Source organism: Temnothorax nylanderi, unplaced genomic scaffold (assembly GCF_030848795.1).
Source record: "Temnothorax nylanderi isolate EJ_2023f unplaced genomic scaffold, tnyl_v1.0 TNYL_tig0891_pilon, whole genome shotgun sequence".
NCBI classification, from domain to species: domain Eukaryota; kingdom Metazoa; phylum Arthropoda; class Insecta; order Hymenoptera; family Formicidae; genus Temnothorax; species Temnothorax nylanderi.
Window position 1 is genome coordinate 1 of NW_027249953.1, and position 7393 is coordinate 7393.

Below are 7393 nucleotides of genomic sequence, written 5' to 3' on the forward strand. Positions count from 1 at the left end.
AAAGTTTTTTGTATCGAATCGTTTGTATTTCGTATGAAGAGTTATGAAGTGTGATTAAAAAGGTTGTGAGTCACCCAGATAATTTTAATTAATTATTTATAAACCGGTACTAGCCGAAATATAGATTTTTAGTTATTCATGTTAAAAGAAGAAGGCGCTAGTGTTCCGAAGGTCCGTCTGCAGTCAGAATTAATATAAACGTTTTAAAAATTATTTTATACTGAAATAAAAATATAGGCTATAAGCGATAGTTTGCTAATTAAGTTTGTCACTCATATATTTCCATCTTGCAGAGGACCTCCGTAACGAGATCAAAGATGTACCAGCTGTGCAGGGTGAAGAGGTTATCTCAAACGCCCTGCCATAGCCCAAGAGCGACTCAAATGTCATTACCGCTGAGAAGTACTTCTTGCCATTTGAGTTAGCATGTCAGAAGTCACCGCGGATTGTGGTCACAGCACTGGACTGCCTGCAGAAGTTAATCGCATATGGCCATCTCACTGGCAATGTGCCTGATTCAACGGAGCCTAACAAGCTGCTGATTGTGCGCATTGTCGAGACAATTTGCGGTTGCTTCACCGGTCCACAGACCGATGAGGGTGTGCAGCTGCAGATTATTAAAGCTTTGCTGACTGTAATGACAAGCCAGCATGTGGAGGTACACGAGGGTACGGTACTGTTAACAATTCGTACTGTTTACAACGTTTACTTGGCGTCGCGCAACCTGGTGAATCAAACAAACAGCCCATGCGACTCTCACGCAGATGATCAACATGATCTTCGCGCGAATGGAGACTCAGGCGGAGGAAGAGAACGTGAGGCTTGATGGGGAACATCAGCAGGAGGGTTCTGTCATAGCAAACGGCGAAACTGAAGCCGAGCTAAGTCCAGAGAATGCTCCTAGTAATGATAACATTGATTCTCAAACAATTGTAAGAGTATTCTTGATGATGTAGTAAAATCCGTGGTGCCATTGGAAGAGAAAGTCAGTTTGGAGAACGGCAGTCCGGAGGACAACGGTGACGAGGCGGCCGCTGAGAATGACAAACATGGTAACTGCGAAATTCACCCATGTGCTGCAAAAGGATGCAGTCCTGGTGTTTCGCGCTCTCTGCAAGCTCTCTATGAAACCGCTGCCGGACGGCACTCCCGATCCAAGATCGCACGAGCTCCGTTCCAAGATCTTGTCGCTTCAGTTACTTCTGGGAATCTTGCAGAATGCCGGTCACAATATTGCGTTCTAACGAGATGTTTGTTACCGCCATTAAACAGTACTTGTGTGTCGCGCTGTCGAGAATGGCGTGTCTTCGGTGCCGGAAGTGTTCGAGCTGTCGTTAGCACTGTTCCTGGGGCTGCTCGCCCGTTTCAAGATGCACCTCAAGATGCAGATTGAGGTGTTCTTCAAGGAGATCTTTATGAACATCCTCGAGACCTCTAGCAGCTCTTTCGAGCAGTGGATGGTCATACATGCGCTTACGAGGATCTGTGCGGATGCCCAGAGCGTCGTCGACATCTACATTAACTACGATTGCGATCTCTCAGCAGCGAATCTCTTGAGAGGCTCGTCAATGATCTCTCTAAGATTGCGCAAGGTCGTCAAGCTCTGGAGCTAGGTGCATCGCCAAATCAGGTGCGTTATAAGAAAGAGGATGACAGGATAGATGTATTATTTGAAACAGAGAATGTTCTTCGAAACAAGCAATATAAAGTTTTGTTTGTAATATTAGTGTCTTGCTCTTTCAGGAGAAATCTATGCGCATCCGTGGTCTCGAGTACCTCGTGTCTATTCTGAAGTGCATGGTGGAGTGGAGTCGGGATCTTTACGTGAATCACAGCGTGCCAACGGATCAGCAACCATTGTCAGATCCACCGGATACGACGCCGGAGACCCCGCTACCGCGTTACGGCAGCGCTGGCAGCCTCTCGTCGGCCAACTCCAGTCTGACTGGCAACAAGGAGGTGCCGGACTCGCCGGAGCAGTATGAAGTACAGAAACAACAAAAAAAGGTATGGGAGGCCGGTATCGAGATCTTTAGCCGGAAGCCCGGCAAGGGTGTACAGTACTTGCAGGAGCAAGGACTGCTCGGTACTTCGCCGGAGGACGTGGCCAGGTGGCTGTACCTGGACGAGCGGCTCGACAAGACCGCCATTGGAGACTTTCTGGGCGACCATAATCATAACCAGGTGACGAGGAGAGCGCGGATACAGCCTACGTTCTCGGCTTCTCAATCATAATGCTGACCACCGATTTGCACTCAGGTTAAGAATAAAATGACCAAAGAACAATACATCAAGTACGTATAGCAATTTTTAAAGTTAATTATAATTAAAAAATTATGTTTTACATACATATAATTATTAATATTGAGAAAATTTTATGGTATTTAAGTTTATCTTTGTTAGTATATTTTTATTAATTTTTTCTTATTTCATTTTATTATTATTAATATTATGTAATAATTAGTAATATAAAAATGCATAGGAATCGCTCTTATATCAAATCAAATGGTATAATCTCTTTAATTATAGACTTGAAGAGTCTTTTCTTATTTTTATTTTCTTTCATTCATCAGGCTTAATCGGCGTATCAGCGACAATGAGGATCTCCCTGAGAAATATCTATCTAGGATCTACGATGAAATCGCTGGCAACGAGATTAAGATGAAGTCGAACCCTTGCACGTCGTTGAATATATATTTGAAGTCATAATTGGTTATATATTAATAGAAATGTTATTTCATCGATGAAGACTTGAAGGGGATCTATTCAAGGAGTTTTATGTATATTCACATGGAATCAAATTCGTGGACGAGAAAACAATTTTTAATTTAAAAGTTGAAACGCGTTTTAAATTAAAATTGGACATGCCGACTAATCGGAATATATAATGCAGGATGTTTGTATTTTTGTCAGTAAATGATACATTTTTACACGTATATGCTACGTATATACATGGGCAGTGAAATAATTAGAATTGCAAATTTGTATTATTTAAGACATGTATTGATGTTGAGAATTATACACATATATATTTTATCTACTGAGAGAAATAAATTTTTATTACATTATTTCATCACAATTATATCCTCTTCATATCCAGTGTTCCTTTTTTTAGCTTTACTGACATGCTGAATAACATAAACTATTTTATTAATATGGATATTTCCATAAAGCAAGACAATTTATAGCTTAAATAAATACTTTTACAATAAGTAGTATAACATAAATGAAAGAAATACAAATTGTAAGTTGTTGCATTTAAGATATAACTTTAATTTAAGTATATAATATTATATCACATCGCGTTAAAATCATCGTATCCCACACAGCACACTGTATCCTGAGGATATCCCAAATTGGTCCAGATTTCCAAATACGATCCCACAGATATCACAGCAGGGATCCCGGGATATTCCAATAGGATATCGTGAGATATCCTATTATGATCTCACGATATCTAAATATTCTGCCATATCCCACACAGCACACTTTTTCCTGGGGATATTCCCAGGATATTGCGATATCACATTGGACATATTGCGATCCTATGGATGTCCTACGGTTATTGTGACCAATATTTGGACATATTGCGATCCCTGGCGGATATCTTGCGGATATCTGGTGGATGTTGCAATATCTTGTGCTGTGTGGGATCCGTTGGCTTTGCATAAGATATCTTACGAGATCTTCTGAAGGATATATATCCTTTAGGATATATGTATACATTATTTTTTGTAAATTTTCAGGATGTACTTGTAATATCTCACAGTAGTATATTATTTTTCGTAAATTCTCGTATATACTACTCAGAATATATAAATTAATACGGATCAGAAGATAAAGTCCGCTCGCGGCGTGTTGCTTTCACCGACGACGCCGAATCGGCTAAGTCCGAAGGCGGCGTGTTGATGCGCGCGCATAGGCGAGCCGAAGTCGCCCCGATGAGAGTCGATCGGGCACGAAGCGCACGAAGCTACGAACACGAAGTCGGACGTCGGCGGTCGGACATATTGTCAATGTGCACGTTAACAACGAGTAATCGCGACACGAGTTATTTTCCTTCAGTGTTCAAAGTCACGATCGGCATTCATCTTGCGCGGTATCGCCGCCCAATCATCCAAGTGATCGAGGTGACGGGTAAGTGTTACATCGTCCGTGCGTCAGCGCGAGAATTACCGTTCAGGTTAAATAGCGCGACTCAGACAGCATCGCGAATACGAGTGCCACAGTGCTTTTCTTCGAGTCCGTGTGTGAATCGCGACAATGCCGAGGGTGTAAATGTTAGGCACATTATGCTGTTCCGACGTACCCGAGCGTTTTTCATGTTTGTGTCCTCTGGTTTAGGCGAGAGTGAGGCGACGGCCCAGCAGTACCTGACGTTGGCCGATGGAAACGTGGAGATGGCAATTAGCCTGATGTTCGAGGGTGGCAGACCGCCGGAGACCGAGAACGCGGATCCCGAGCCGCCCGTGAGGGCTCCTATATTACCCACGCGTGAGACGCCAGTGCCTCCGGAGCCGATATTGTTCATTGCCACAATTGTCGAACAACGTGTATGACAGATTCCGTGATTTTGCGGCAGAAACCCGTACGCATTTTGTCCTAGAACTTATATCAATTAGAATATGTATACGTACTGGACAATTAAGAATAGGTGTATTAAGTGGGATGGTTGCATGGATGGTATGAGGATGTTAAGTTTTTAAACCAAGTTTCTTCAAATCTACTTCTTGGCATGTAAGTTGAAGTTAATGAGTTATTATTATTATTATTACATGCTGGTAATTAATGTAGGACGACAAGAGGAAGAGATGACTCGCAGAGTAACTGGCACAAAGCACATATCTCAAAAGAAAACGAAGCGACTGGAAGATCTATTTAGACCACCATGCGATATTTTCTTCTTAGGCTCCTTCATGGAAGCACGGGACCACGCAAAAACTTTAAATCGTTGGCTGCTCGTCAATGTTTAGGATCCACAGGAATTTTGTTGTCAGATTCTCAATAGAGACGTGTGGTCCAACGAGCATATCCAAGAAATTGTGAAGGATCACTTTATCTTGTGGCAAGTATGTCATGTCACCTGAATATCATGTCACTTTCTATAGTTGACGTTCTGATTCATCGAGTTACATTTGTTGCTTTTAATTTTAGGTCTTGTCACTTCGGACGGGAAACGTTATATAGATTTTTACAAAGTGATGGCATATCCTTATTTGGTGATTGTAGATCCTAGAACGGGAGAATGTATGAAAACTTACAAAAATATTACTGTGGACAGTCTGATATCTGATTTAAATGATGCATTAAGCACACATGCATCTCCCGAAAGTTCACAAGTTACATCTGACTCTTCCAAGGATTGGAATAGTTTTCCTACGAAAACGCCGCCAAAACGAAATAATATAGCTGATCAAATAAAATTAGAGAAAGTTTTAGTATTTAAATTTTACATTTTGAAATATGGTTTAGCGTAATGCAAAAAGAAACCAAAAATCTTTAATTTTAGTGTTATATGTAGATAATCGCGTTAGCAAAATATTAAGTATTATTTCGGATAGGTATTATTCTCGTAAGGAAAGTTTCATATTAGGAAATAAGAACCTTTAGTTAAGTGTATGTCACACGCAATCAATTTTACAGTGACCGTTGAACGCCTATTTTTCTTTGTCTTACGTTTTTTAGCTAATGCACAACGAGCTGATATACTTACATTTAGAATTACTCACATTTAGATTATCGGAACATTTAAAACGTTGTGTCTGGAGGAGCAGCTTATTTGTTTACTTTTCTAAACGCGAGATGCATTCTAACAAAATTTATAAAGTCTATTTTATTATCTTCTATCCGAAATATCGAGATTACTGTCTGACATAACTTACAAGATAATTGCATGTTCGCACTGTAAAAATTGTTTGTCTTAATGTATTATTCAATTGAAAATGTATTCACGAGATGTTTGAACGATTGCAGTGTTCTCGAATTTTAAATCACGCTTAATTTGTAAGTACAGTTTTCTGTGCAAACGATAACTTACGAGTGAGGACTCAGACTTTTAAATCTTTCCAACAAGTCGTGTGACTATAATACATTTTCCTATCCTTTTGTTCTAATAAGCGTCATTAGATACACGACATGTAAAAAATGCATACTTTCCTATTTCTTTTTTGTTTACTTATGTGCAATTTTTTTAAGGAAACGATTATTTTCGTTAGTTTTAAATATGTACTTCAATGTACTCAAATCACTATGTGATTTAAAGTTCGAGAACACTGGCAATATTCTATAAGGAAATCGTATGTGACATAAAACAGGCAGTAATCTATTATTCTATAGCAATTCTCTCTATCACGTATGACACTCGAAGTAACAAGCATTAAACTGGGCGTTATCCAATGCTATGTATGTGTTACCGCAATGTCCTTTTATTTTTATTTTTTTTTATTTTTTATTATCGTGCTTGGCGTCAGCGCAACGTTTATCGCATAATAGTGCGGGGAAAACTGACTGTTTTCGTGGAAACGAATGACCGACCGTGCGTTCTATATCCTTTATTTCCCTTTTATGAACGGGAGAAAGAGAGAGGTGTGCTCACTTTGTAACCCTTTTCGCCGCGTTTATTTTTACCGTCGCTGCTTCCGGTAACATCAAGCGCACAAAAAAGGCGAATATTATGTATGTGCGAGCGTACACGTGGGCGAGCTCATCATTCTACAATATGTTTCAACCCGCAATTAAGCGCCGACAATAAGAAACCACTAGGCTTCCCCCCGATGCCGCTATTGTTATAACCGGTATATTAATACATTTTTAATTGTAGCGCGCGATAGAAAACATACCGGTCCGGGCGGAGGAGGGAAAAACCAAGTGTTCCTTTATAAAAATTTTAATAGCGCCTTTTCTAACGTTCTTTTTTTCCTTCTTGAACAAGACCATCCTTGTTTGCATAATTAAATATTTTCCCCACGTAAAAAGTATACTTTGTTCGACATATCTGCCCAGCTAACCATATCTGTAGAGACAGATGTAGGCAACAAATTCTGTTTGCAAAAGGCAGAAGATGAGAAACAGACTTTGTCTTTGCAAACATTGTTAGCAGAATTCCAGCAGATATTCACCAACATCTGTCGGCAGACTATGTAACAAATTGGCGATAAACAGCAAGCAAATGTTGACGACAGATTGTCGGCAGATACTAAGCAGCTTTGTTATCACAAACATTATCAGCAAACTGCCCGCAGAAATGCAACAGTATCTGCTAATCATAATACATATCAGATTGGCGGTCAATAGCGAGCAGGTGTGTAGAATACGTTGACGACAGATTGACGCCAAAAACGCAACAGATCTGTCAAAACGCTAATTTACAACAGAAATGATTAAGTAAGCAAAT

General features: G+C 40.1%; 2 pseudogenes; both read left to right on the plus strand.

Annotated features, from left to right (window-relative positions):
• The first annotated feature begins 264 nt into the window (after window positions 1-264).
• Window positions 265-2945, plus strand: LOC139785813 (brefeldin A-inhibited guanine nucleotide-exchange protein 1-like; annotated as a pseudogene).
• Window positions 2946-4157: 1212 nt separating this feature from the next.
• Window positions 4158-5253, plus strand: LOC139785815 (UBX domain-containing protein 7-like; annotated as a pseudogene).
• The last annotated feature ends 2140 nt before the right edge of the window (window positions 5254-7393 follow it).